Below are 13,977 nucleotides of genomic sequence, written 5' to 3'. Positions count from 1 at the left end.
TTAATTCGTTGCCTCAAGGTATATCATAGACTCCTTTATAAAGAAATCTATGGTTGCATCTTTTAGAAAGGAAAATTACGACTCCGACTATAGCAATGCCTTTCACATTTTATGCAATTTTTATTTTTAATTATAAATATATTAATAAACTACCAAATAAAAATAAATATAGGAAGACAAGGCAACAGATAAAACTAAACATGACATACATGAAAAAAAAAATAAATAAATAAAGACAAATCAATATATATATATATATATATATATATATATATATATATATATATATATATATATATATATATATATATATATATATATATATATATATATATATATATATATATATATATATATATATATATATATACTCGTATATATATATATATATTTTTATTTGGTAGTTTATTAATATATTTATAATTAAAAATAAAAATTGCATAAAATGTGAAAGGCATTGCATAGCGTTCTGAGGGAAGACAGCGGGAAGACACACTTTAGCACTTCAACTCTAGACAAGGAATTACGTCAATAAGTGAATGATTCAGTCTACTGCAAAGGATGAGACTCAGCGTACCTTGGTAGACTCTATGAGGCGGTAAAGACTAGAGACTGAAGGTGGAGTATCTACGTGGCTGGAGGATGTGTTTGCATGTTAGCAAAGAGAAGCGAGGCACTGTTTCCCAAAGGCACCACAGCCTCACTGCCCTCCATCAACAAACACCACACCAAACACAACTAACAACACGAGTCTGGCAATTCCTACAGCGAGTGTCTTGTGGCAGGCGATGCTGTTATACACTTGCCAATCATCAGAGAGAGAGAGAGAGAGAGAGAGAGAGAGAGAGAGGAGAGAGAGAGAGAGAGGTTCCTTCATCATGTGACACTACCCAAACACTCCTACAGCGAATGTCATAATCTTTTGCCAATCATCAGGAGTGCCACAGGGATCAATTGCCAAGCTCTCAAGGGCATATACTCTTCTGGTGATGATATCCTTGCTAAACTATCGCTAGAATCGTATAAACAGTCTTCAAAAACCATTGATTTAATTTTAAGTTGAAATCTATTCATTAATCTCTGTTTTTTTTACGGTTTCATTAACTCTTAGATGATGTTAATACTTAATAATGGGCAATATTGACATGGCGCGAATATTCTTAAATGGGAAGACTGAACACAGAGCTACATATTTTCCATGATGGCTTCACACAAGCTGTACCATTTCATTACAAAACAAAGGTACAGTTTCTGCCCGAGAGCGATTACTAAACTTCTCACTCGAATTTCCACTGGCAAATATTTCCTGAATACATATTTTTCTGAGGAGAATTACGCAGGGAAGGAAAAAATCAAATACATTTCATTTATTATTAAGGCAACGTATATCCTGTTTCACCTGACACAACCTTCTGCTTCCCCTCTCGTTTCCTTCACCGCCCTTCATCTCTTCACTTTTCGTCTCACATCAGGTGTACGCCAAACCCACTCTTCACTCATACCAACTCTCTCTCTCTCTCTCTCTCTCTCTCTCTCTCCTCTCTCTCTCTTCCCTCTCTCTCTCTCTCTCTCTCTCTCTCTCCTCTCTCTCTCCTCTCTCTCTCCTCGATTTCTTCTTTTCTTCTTCTGATTCTTGAAATAACACAAAGTTTTCATTTGCCTGCAAGTTATCATGAAAGTTTAACGAAAGACAAAAATAAGCAGGAGGTTGAAATACGGCTTAAAAAATGCAATGGTGACATTTCAATGAATGACATTTCTGATGTGCATGTGTGTTGTGTGTGTGAGAGAGAGAGAGAGAGAGAGAGAGAGAGAGAGAGAGAGAGAGAGAGAGAGAGAGAGAGAGAGAGAGGAGAGAGAGAGAGAGAGAGAGAGAGAGAGAGAGAGAGAGAAACACTTGCCTACCACTCGTGACTTTTATTATTTTTTCTTTACTGTTAATTTTTGTAACACAAGGCGAGAGGTGTCACACAGTGTCTCCATGCTTGTTAAATACTTGACTTGATTGCTTACACAACTAGCTGGTACACTTGCATGCGAGGAGTGACCCATCTCATTATTTTCCAGAGTAACTATCGATAAAACACGAAACTTCAACTTTCACTTGGGCCAGCCACAAGGAACAAACTTAAACTTCTTTACACAAAGTGTCTAGTTAAATAAAAAGGGAGAAATGAAGTTCCTTGTGACATGACAGGGGTGGTGTGTCGGGCAGGGCCAGGGGCAGAGTGGTGAGGAAGGAGTTAGGCTAGCTGCAGCAGGGTGTACGATTGCAAAGGTCATAATCTGTGTCATCATGAAATGTGACACTACTTATCATTACAATGTCTAGTTTATCACACTCCGGAGTCTGCCTCTCCCCGCACACCAGAACAGGCGCTACTCACCAGTGCACGACGCCTCGTCTGTCCCTCAACACTGGCACACTCTTCCCTTCGTCAGGGTCACGGCACGTCAACACTTCGAGCAAGAAAACACAGGAGCACGTTTGGCAAGCTGCTACGCACACCCGCCTTGTCCCGCGTTCGGTGTACGATAATAGCAAATGTCATTTATAATCATTCGTCTTTTCACATTTATATATCATGAAAATGTTTTCTTTTTCTTTTCTTTTTTTTTTTTTTTTTACAAAAGAATAAGAAGGATATAGTTGTAAGATGCATAAGAAGAAGAATGAAAAAAAAAAAACGAAACGAGATGACTAGCGGCGGATCATGTCGACATTTTGAATATTTTCTTGGCTTGCCAATATAATATGAAGGTAAAGTAAAAAAATAAGATTGATTAGGAAAAGAGAAAAAATGCATAAAAACCCATAATGCAAACAAAGTTATCAATGGATTGATAACTTATAGCAAATGTAGCCTAATCCACAAAACCATTCACGTAGGTTACTAATATGGTTTTCATTTACAGTTCATATGTAATATTTTCATCACAAAAATATTTTTATTCATATTCAACAAAAAAAGAGAAAAAAAAAATCAATCATTACTGTTTAGAGAAAACAAATATTTACATAACAGAGAACGGGTGGCTGCCTTGTGGTTGCCAGTTCGTGTTTAAGAGGTGGGAGAGGTGTGTGATTACGTATTTGTGCCGTCAATGGACAGTGACGTATATTGAAGACCACGAGAGTTAGGAAGGTAGCAGTGGGTGTGAGTGACGAGGCGTTGAGCAGCTCGGTGAGTACTGAACAGGGCAGCTTAATTGGTATGGAGTGTGCCTACGGGCACGTCCACCTCAAGTCATTCCCGAAATTTTTATCGCATTTTTCACTGTTGTTGGTTCCCTTCCTGTGCAGCCTGCATGATGCGCGTCTGTCAGGTCTTCTGGCTGCATTGTAACGTAACACAAGGCAATGTTGCAAAACACAACACAATACAGCTGGACACTTCACGCAAGTATAACTGAATTACAAGTATTTTTATGTTCCGACCTCTTAAACATTTTGTATTAATTACACAAGTACTTTCAACCAACTTGTTTAAAATCGTGACACGTTAATAATGAAAACTATAAATTTGATTGTTCATTGTTGGCCCAGGGAATGTGCCTCAACTTTACTAGATCATAAAAAAACAAAAATGCATATTGAATACTTAGGAAAAACCTTCAGATTTCCGGTTTTGTCATCTCTTGTTATCCACCTGCGAACAGTGTTGTGACTGGTCCCAGGTTCTAGTGTCGTGGCCTCCCTGTCCCATGCTGACAACCTTACCACGAAGAGTGACAGAATTTTCGCGCCTGTGGTGAAGTCAGAGAAGCAACTGACCAGACCGTCCGTCAGTGCAGGACAGGAGGCTGGAGCAGAAGTAAAGCACGACCCTTCAGATGACCTGACCACTCCACCTGCTCTCGTGACCTCACCAAATCCCTCCCTTCTATTAAGGGTTATTCTCCTGTCACACACACACACACACACACACACACACACACACACACACACACACACACACCATAGCAACTTCGTACCTTACCATTTTTTCTAGTATAGAGGGATAAGAGGAAAAGCAAAAAGAAGAAAAAAAAAAGAAAGAAGAAGTGGAAGGACACAAGGAGAAGAGAAGAGGAGGAGGAGAAGGAAAGAGGAGCAAAGATTAGAAGGAGGAGGAGGAGAGAGGGAGAGGAGAAGGGGAAAGGAAGAAAGAAGGGAAGGAAGGATGGAGGGAGGAGGAGAGAAGAGCAGGATAGAGGAATAATAATAATGATAATAATATTAATGATAATAATAATAATAATAGTAATGATAATAATAATAATAATAATAATAATAATAATAATAATAATAATAATAATAATAATAATAATAATTGTTGGCGCCAGGGGTTTGAATGATGTTGGCGCCAGGGGTTTGAACTTGGCTCACTCGGTTTGTGAGGAAGAATGGGATTACCAAGATTGTTTGTATTGAGACTTTAAAGGGTGTTGATATTTGATTTATCATTATATATGAATTTACATTAATTTTGGTATAAATGATATGTTTGTTGATAGGTCGGTGCACAAATAAGGTGTGCCTGACACGTCATTGTTGCCTGCGGGTTTGCCACGTCGGCAGGCGAAACACATGTTTGGGTTCACCGCTGTTAGTAAACTCAGTACTCCAGGAGACTCCAGCTGTTTGATAGCCCCCATGTGTTGCTCCGCCTCGCCAGTTATTTTCACAGGTTTCTCCTCCTATGCCACTTGTGTGGGACCAACAATAATAATAAGAATGATAATAATGATGATGATGATAATAATGATAATAATAATGTGATATTTAGTATTATTTTTGTTAGTGTTACTCATGAGAAGCGTCTTTAATATTCATGGTTGCTATCATTATAATACGTTACTTTATTCTCCCTTACTTTCATCACACACACACACACACACACACACACACACACACACACACACACACACACACTCACATTATTATTGTTACGCATCAAAAATAATACACAGATTGGAATATACCAGTCATTAACTGCCACTCAGAATCCCTCTGCATTCCCAAGAGAGAGAGAGAGAGAGAGAGAGAGAGAGAGAGAGAGAGAGAGAGAGAGAGAGAGAGAGAGAGAGAGAGAGAGAATAATGATGATGATGATGATGGTGATAATAATAATAATAATAATAATAATAATAATAATAATAATAATAATAATAATAGAAATAGTAGTAGTAGTAGTAGTAGTTGTTGTTGTTATTGTTGTTCTTGTTCTTATTCTTGTTATTATTATTATTGTTACTATAATTACTATTTTAAGTTTTTCTATCTTTTCCCATCAGAATCGTCTTTAATATTAACAGTTGCTCTTTATAAAATAATATTTATGGAGACAGGACAAAATGTGTGTGTGTGTGTGTGTGTGTGTGTGTTGTGTGTGTGTGTGTGTGTGTGTGTGTGTGTGTGTGTGTGTGTGTGTGTGTGTGTGTGATAATAAATTTGATAATTTCGATCATTTCGATTATAAATTTCTATTGAGAGAGAGAGAGAGAGAGAGAGAGAGAGAGAGAGAGAGAGAGAGAGAGAGAGAGAGAGAGAGAGAGAATTTGATTTGATTAATTTACTATGCAAATAGCGTGAGACACCATGCACGCCAGGCAGTTGTGATTGATGGTGTGCGGTGGTGGGAAATGTGAGGCCATCTGGTGTGGCTGGCGGGCACGACAAATACTTCACTAGCGGGACGGTGTTCACTCGCTCGCTCTTCACACGGCGTAATGGAACACTATTATTTGTTTATGCCCTGCAACTGTGGCATATTGATATAATCTTCTGAGGTACAAAAACTTGGCGTACAACACTAGTGGTTAATGAGAGTATTTGACATGATACATAAGGAAGGAGATTGAATCAAATTGAATTGGTTTGAAGCGTTAAGCCAATAGACTACAACGTGAGACCAAGGTTTATATACTTGTGTTTGTATTAGATGAACGACTCCAAGCTTGGGTAAAGAGGATACAACACTGGGTCTGGAGAAGGTGTAACATATTTCAGGAGAATATATCAGGCATGGAGGGCGTAACAAAGAGGATATAGAGTTTGCTTCTCTTACTACATCTGATTAATTACCAATATTACGTAAAACAAATACCCAAGAAATTCGCTGACACGTAACAAGGTGAGGTGTGACAATTGTGTTGCTGCATCTGATCACCAACACCGCGCACAACACACTACACATTCATACTACAAGACCTTGCACCTTCCTTACATCTACCAGTGCCATGTTCTACTGCAAGGTGTACGGCTATGCCCATCAGAGAACATTTTTTTCAGTTTCACATTACAAGTATCAGGCTCCCCCTCTTTACTGTGCTAACGCGTCTCAGGACCAGGAAACTTATACAGCCGGGCACCATTACTTAAGTTGGACTCCCTAGGAAACTCAGTAGTGTGTGTGTGTGTGTGTGTGTGTGTGTGTGTGTGTGTGTGTGTGTGTGTGTGTAACAGGAAAAATGACCCAAGATGAAGTGGAAGGAAGAAAAAAAGGAGATGAATAAAGAAAACAAGGAAAGGAAAGAAGACGGAAGCAACAGGCTGAAATCAAAAGCTTTTCGTCTCATCAACTCCTCTCCTCTAACTGACTGTCCTCAGCCTCTCTCTCACCGTCGCCATGTTGCATCTCTAGCTGTCTTCTACCGCTATTTTCATGCTAACTGCTCTTCTGATCTTATAAACTGCATGCCTCCCCTCCTCCCGCGGCCTCGCTGCACAAGACTTTCTTCTTTCTCTCACCCCTATTCTGTCCACCTCTCTAACGCAAGAGTTAACCAGTATTCTCAATCATTCATCCCTTTCTCTGGTAAACTCTGGAACTCCCTGCCTGCTTCTGTATTTCCACCTTCGTATGACTTGAATTCCTTCAAGAGGGAGGTTTCAACACACTTGCCTTCAATTTTTGACTGCCGCTTTGACCCTTTTATGGGACTGGCATTTCAGTGGGCATTTTTTTATTAGATTTTTGTTGTCCTTGGTCAGTGTTCCTCCTACATAACAAAAAAAAAAAAAAAAAAAAAAAGGCAGGGTTACAGAGACACTCCATCACGTGTAAACACAATGTCAACACGACCCCACGTGCTTGTAAACAGGCCCTCCCCACTCCTCCTCCTCCTCCTCCTCGTCCTCTCTCTCTCTCTCTCTCTCTCTCTCTCTCTCTCTCTCTCTCTCTCTCTCTCTCTCTCTCTCTCTCTCTCTCTCTCTCTCTCTCTCTCTCTCCCTGTACCAAGTGCTCTCACTGCCACGAGCGATTCATTAACTATTCCGGACGTTACCTGTAATTAGTGAGCGTGTCCGGATACCTGATCTACCTTTACCCTTAAATAGAACTGGCAAAAAAGCAGAAAAAAATAGAAAAAAAAAATAACTAGCCGGTGCATATTTTTTGGGGGGAATAATTATCTATATCACCTTTCTCTCTCTCTCTCTCTCTCTCTCTCTCTCTCTCTCTCTCTCTCTCTCTCTCTCTCTCTCTCTCTCTCTCTGTAGTTATCGTCTTTTTCTTTGGTCTGTCCTTCACTTTATCCTCCATCCTTTTCCTCTCTCTTAATTTACCCTCACTCATTCCTTTCCTCGTTCACAGCTCCTCAAATGCACCCCCCTCCCCCCCCACCATCTCTTTCTCCTTCTCCTTCCTGTATCATCGTCTTGCTCTTACCCTCACCTGCTCTGCTCTTGTCCCACATAATCGTAGCATTCAAAGTAGTGATGCTAAGTAAAAGAAAAATCACTGTTCTTTTTTGCCCCCACCCTTATTTTTTTTTAATTCTTTATTAGCCTTGTACGCTCTATCTACTGCCCTGCTGTTGTTGTTTTTCACTCCCTCACGCCCTCTCTCCCCGCAGGATACAGCCGTCACGCACCATCTTGCTTCTGGTTGGGGAGCCACAATTGAGACGCAAACCATCCCTTGTTGATAGCTAACGAATTCCTGCGCGTGGTGGTGGTGGTGGTGGTCTCTCTCTCTCTCTCTCTCTCTCTCTCTCTCTCTCTCTCTCTCTCTCTCTCTCTCTCTCTCTCTCCCACACTCACATCGCCTCACCTGCTTCTGCTCCAAACTGAAATGCACAGATGAGATGGAAAACATGTAGAAATACCTGAAAAACCCTGAAAATGAATGGAAGCATTGACGAGGAAACATGGGGAGGGAGGAGGGAAGGTCTCGGTCTGGGTCCGATGACGTCACGTTTCCATGGCTGTCTCTGAACGCAGCTATAACTTTTGCCTTATTTGAAGCATTTTGGAGGAGTGTTTATCTAATTTCGCGGTTAATTCTGGCTTTCCTTCACGTATAAGCCTGGAAACAGCCGCAAGTTTTGCTAAATACTGACATACACACAGAAAGAAAGGAAAAAGAAAAGAAAGGAAAATGTGCGATTCGGCCCTTAGATTTACCTAACATATTTCATTTTAAAAATCACAAGAAAAAAGACACCCAGATTAAAATGTACTATATTTTCTAATATTCAAAATATAAAAACGCTTTCAGGTTCAGAAATATTAAACAAGAAACAGAACAAAATATTTGAAAATTTTCCCAACGGCACTACAAAAATAATGTAATATCGAGAAAGAAAACACAGACAGACTAGATTGTAGTACATATTCTGAATACAAAAAAAATCTACCTTCCAGATGAATAAAGAAAACACAGATTTCTTGTCGTATAAAGAAAATAATTTTTCATATTCGGCACCAGACTTTTTATCAAATTTAAAAATGCGGGTTGTTAGACTAGATTTTATTGGATATTATTAGCTGGGACGCGTTTCTTTTTAAAGTTTTAAATCAAACACCAAAACAGTCCTGGGCGAGCTAATATTAAAAAGGATATTAATTAAGTGACGAATCTGCTGTTTTTTTTTTTTTTTTTTTTTTTTACGAAACAAAAACACAGGTAGAGCAGATTTTGTAACATATTGTAAGTTGTTATACTTTCCTATTCATAAATTAAATATCACAACAATGACAACTTCACTAATAAAAAGAAAGGAATGTCGATTTTGCGCCGAGATGTTTTTTTTTTTTTTTGCACCTCCTCTGGGTACCTTTTCCTCCTCTTCCTTCCCTCCCACACTCTTCCTCTCCTCCCCACCTCCTCCTCCTCCTTCACCTCCTCTACCAAGCCCAAGTTTAGAAATCCCCTTAAAACACCTGTGAAATCCTGCACATTACGATAAATATTGAATGGGAAAGACTGGAAAGTGGTACCGTGGCTGTGGTGGGACGGGGCGGGGCTTGGCGGGGCTCGGCGAGGCGGGGCAGGCCCAGGCACCGAGGACACTGTGATATGTGGAGGTGTCGTGGTGATAACAATGCACTGCCACCTTCTTCACTGCCCTGTGTGTGTGTGTGTGTGTGTGCGCACAGTATCCCACACTGAAGCTAAGTTCCACACTCTTTTCAAGGAAGGGGATCGGAAAGACGAAAAATTCCAGAGGTATCAGCGTGATTAACAGTAGAAATCTTGTTAATCAGTCGGTAAAACTGTAAAAACACCCCAGGAACCTATTGGAAGTAGTCGACATGCGCGTTAAAGTGTTTCAGAATATGGTTCATAAGAATATAAGATTACTGGAAGATAATGGAAGTTGCAAGGAGACATCATGCCTACACGTGGTAGTGTCTGTATGAAACATGCATACCTACTTCCACTTATCATCCTCATCCATAAATCAGTCTCATCTTGTTTCGAGGCTCCGTAATGACTCAGCAGTAACAAGCTCATTACTGACTATATTACATTCGTCTGTCTTTATATTTTATTATATTAATCCTTTCTCTGCTGAGTATTTCTCTGCAGTCATCTGGAACTTTTCGACACTTCATTTTCTGCTGTAGCATCTTGAATTGTTCTGTAGCATGGAAAAAAAAGAATTTATCAGCTTGCTGTGAAAAGAATCGAACTCACAATCTTTCAGTGTTAAGCTCACCTCTCCTCCACAAAGCAAGCCGGGTCCCGCAGAACGATAGAAGCAGTAATGTAAAGAGTCTGCCATCAAGAGAAAACCTTTAAAATACTTTCTGAGATGGGGCGCTTCACTCCAATCCGTACGGGAGACTCATGAATGGCGATGAAGCAGCTGCACACACCACACGTCCCGCAGACCTCCTCCAGCCCGCGCCCTGAATTACTAACGCAGCGCCTCGCCTCCCACACTGTGACCGGCGAGGTGTCAAGGCGGGTACAAGGCTGCTGCTGCTGCTGCTTCACTTGTCTTCATAGAGATTCCCCCCCCCTCCCGCCATGAAGCACCGAGCACCGCCGCATCCACAACCCACGAGCGAGCAGCCAGAATTGAGCACCGCCTTACTAATACTTGAGCACTATCAGACCCACTATCAAGCATATCCTGCTCCCTTTCATCCAGAGACCAGCACTCACCACTGTCGCATCAAGCTTCCACCGTCTGTGGCATCTGCCGGAGGGCTCAGCACATGTAGTATAGCCTCAGTCAACACCTAAGAGTCCAGCACTTCCCAGCTGAACTCAACACCATCGCTCCCAATCATGCCAGCATCCTTTAACTCAGCACCGCTAGACTGACCACTTCTCAAGTCAACACCACACCCAGCATCCCTGAAATCAGCACCGACACACTAAACACCTTTGAAATCAGCACCACACTCAACACTGAAGTCAGCACCATTGATGTAGACTCACTTAAATATAATTATATATAATCTCATAAAAGTCACGCGTGGATGCAAAAGGTAATAGAACATACACTTTTCAAAGGGTTGTTTCTGCTTGTCCTGTATTTGATGTTTTCCTTTAGTATTGTCCTGTGAAATGTTCCGGTACAGCTGTGTGTTCTGATAAAACTGGTGAGCCGCTTCTCTGAAATGTTTCGGTACAGCTGTGTGTTCTGATAAAACTGGTGAGCCGCTTCTCTCAAATGTTCCGGTACAGCTGTGTGTTCTGATAAAACTGGTGAGCCGCTTCTCTCAAATGTTCCGGTACAGCTGTGTGTTCTGATAAAACTGGTGAGCCGCTTCTCTCAAATGTTCCGGTACAGCTGTGTGTTCTGATAAAACTGGTGAGCCGCTTCTCTCAAATGTTCCGGTACAGCTGTGTGTTCTGATAAAACTGGTGAGCCGCTTCTCTCAAATGTTCCGGTACAGCTGTGTGTTCTGATAAAACTGGTGAGCCGCTTCTCTCAAATGTTCCGGTACAGCTGTGTGTTCTGATAAAACTGGTGAGCCGCTTCTCTGAAATGCTGAATGTTGATCGAGTAATGGGGACAGTAATAAAGGAGAGAGAGAGAGAGAGAGAGAGAGAGAGAGAGAGAGAGAGAGAGAGAGAGAGAGAGAGAGAGAGAGAGAGAGAGAGAGAGTGTGTGTGTGTGTGTGTGTGTGTGTGTGTGTGTGTGTGTGTTTGTCTTTCTGTGTGTCTGCCCGCCTGCCTGCCTGCCTGTCTGTCTCTTTTTTTTTTTTTCTTTATACGTGTGCGTGTATGTGTGTGTGTGTGTGTGTCTGTCTGTCTGTGTCTGCCTGCCTGTCTGCCTGTCTGTTTCTGTGTGTGTGTGTTTTTTTTTTTTTATACGTGTGTGTGTGTGTGTGTGTGTGTGTGTGTGTGTGTGTGTGAGCGCACGTGCTGTACCGTTTCATTTTGGGTGTCGAACTCTCGAGGCAATCTTTTCTTTTCACATTCTCTCTCTCTCTCTCTCTCTCTCTCTCTCTCTCTCTCTCCATATGATATTACAGTGCCATTACTAAAAATTTCTATTTTTTTATCAATTTATTCATTCATTTATTTAATTATCTACATATTTATTCATCTACTCTATTTTTTTTTTTTCACTTTATTTACTTGTATCTTGCCGATCTGTACAGGACGCTCTCTCTCAGACTTGATGAGGTGATTGTGTCAGGTAGAAGGAAGGATCTGTACAGGATGCTCTCTCTCAGACTTGATGAGGTGATTGTGTCAGGTAGAAGGAAGGGGAATAGTTTGTTATGGTGCAGCAAGAATACACCAGCTCTAGTGTTGGTTCATGCCGGGGAGATTGCTGGACGTATTACATAAGTGACCCTCTCCCAGTGTGATCAGTGAAGCCAAGTCCTGTGTGTCTCTTGTAAAGATCACAAGGGAACATGTGACGGAATTCTCAATATTGTCACTTAGATTTTAATATTCTTGTTTATCACTTGTCCGGATTTTTGAGACTGCTTTTTTTATCATCTTTATTCAAATATTTATGGATAAGTTTTTTTTTTTTTGTAGCCTTAGGCCAGCGCCACTCTTACACAGAAAAAGAGTGTGGCCTCGTGACTTGTTGTGTCAGCAGCCACGCATTATATCCCTCCTGTTACAACAATGATAGCAATACATGTCATCGCTACAAACACACACACGAAGGAACGGAAAAAAAAAAAAAAAAAGATGCAGTAAATTGCTTTCCACGCACTGCTATAAAGAGCACTGAGGGAACGACAATAACACGCCAGCTTGTGTTACATGCGAGAATATCACCAACTGTGCACCGCGGACATGACACCCACTGTGTTTCCTCCTTATTAGTCTGCTTTTTGATGTGGATGTCCTTCACTAAATATTTTGTGGCTCCATTTCGTTTTGTTGTCGTTATTAGTGTGTGTGTGTGTGTGTGTGGTGAAGGTGGTGGTGGTGGTGGTTTTATTGATGATGGTTTTATTGTTATTGTTGTTGTTGTTGTTGTTGTTGTTGATGATGTTTTTAATGTTGTTGCTGCTGCTTTAGTTCTTGTTGTTACATTATTATAAGGTGTCATAATGATGATGATGATGATTATAATGTATCATAATGATGATGATGATTATGATTATTATTATTATTATTATTATTATTATTATTATTATTATTATTATTATCGTCGTTGTTGTTGTTGTTGTTGTTGTTGTTGTTATCATTATCATCATCATCATCATCATCATCATTGCAATGATTACTTTTTTATTACATTATTTATTAAACAAGTACTTAGACTTGTCTCCATTTGCGGAATAGAATGAGGTGAAGAGTATGTGAGGTGGTGGTGGTGGTGGTGGTGGTGGATGAAGGGATGAGAGGGGAGGGCACACGCATGAACTGGTACAGTATGTGCTTGTAGGAGCAAGACATAATTGAGCACCACGAGGAAGGATACCAGACGGGGTGTGAAGTATGCATTAAATCACCTGTTGTAGAGTTGAGAGCCGCGTGGATTCCCTGACGTGTGATGGCACAGCATTGCTTACTTCTCTAAAACGATACCATCAAGATTGCTGATCTACAAGTATAAAATCTTAAGCATTTTTCGTCTTGATAATCAGGTCATTAGTGCTTAAACATTAGCAAGTTTTAAAAGAAGTTTATACAAATTTACACCACTGACAGTCTCTCTCTGCTGTGGCAGAGTGGGAACACCTGGTGAACACCACTGACAGTCTCTCGAGGGAGAGGGAGAGGGAGAGGGAGAGGGAGGGAGAGAGGAAAGACAGAGAAGGGAGAGAGGGGGAATGGAGTGAAGAGAGGGAGAGATTCAGATTCAGATAGTTTATTGACCACAGGAAAAAAATAAATAAATTATGCAATTTAAAATACATACAGTTCTGGTCCAAAATACAGTAACTTCTCTTAATAGCACTATGCGAATGATATACATTAAAACTTTTATAACACATTTAAAACACAAATGCAATAGTAAAATTAAGTAAAACACCTAAAATAATCGTTAAAGATGGGGCAGGAATCCAGCAAACATCACACTACGGGTGTAACATCTTAAGACTTGGAGATGCATACATAACTTTATCACTTAAACAACGCTAATAATTTATGCACTATAAAACACACATTATCATAATCAGTTCTGTCTACCAACAATTGATGAACAGTTGTGACATTATATATATCCCGTACAGTGCCAATCTTCAAGAAAGGAAATCATTCTGTAATCGATAACTATAGACCAATCTCTATTTTATCTAATTATAGCAAGATTTACAAAAATATAATGGCT

The sequence above is a fragment of the Scylla paramamosain genome, chromosome 33 (genome assembly GCF_035594125.1).
Source record: "Scylla paramamosain isolate STU-SP2022 chromosome 33, ASM3559412v1, whole genome shotgun sequence".
Taxonomy (NCBI): Eukaryota; Metazoa; Arthropoda; class Malacostraca; order Decapoda; family Portunidae; genus Scylla; species Scylla paramamosain.
This window is presented reverse-complemented; position numbering follows the sequence as displayed.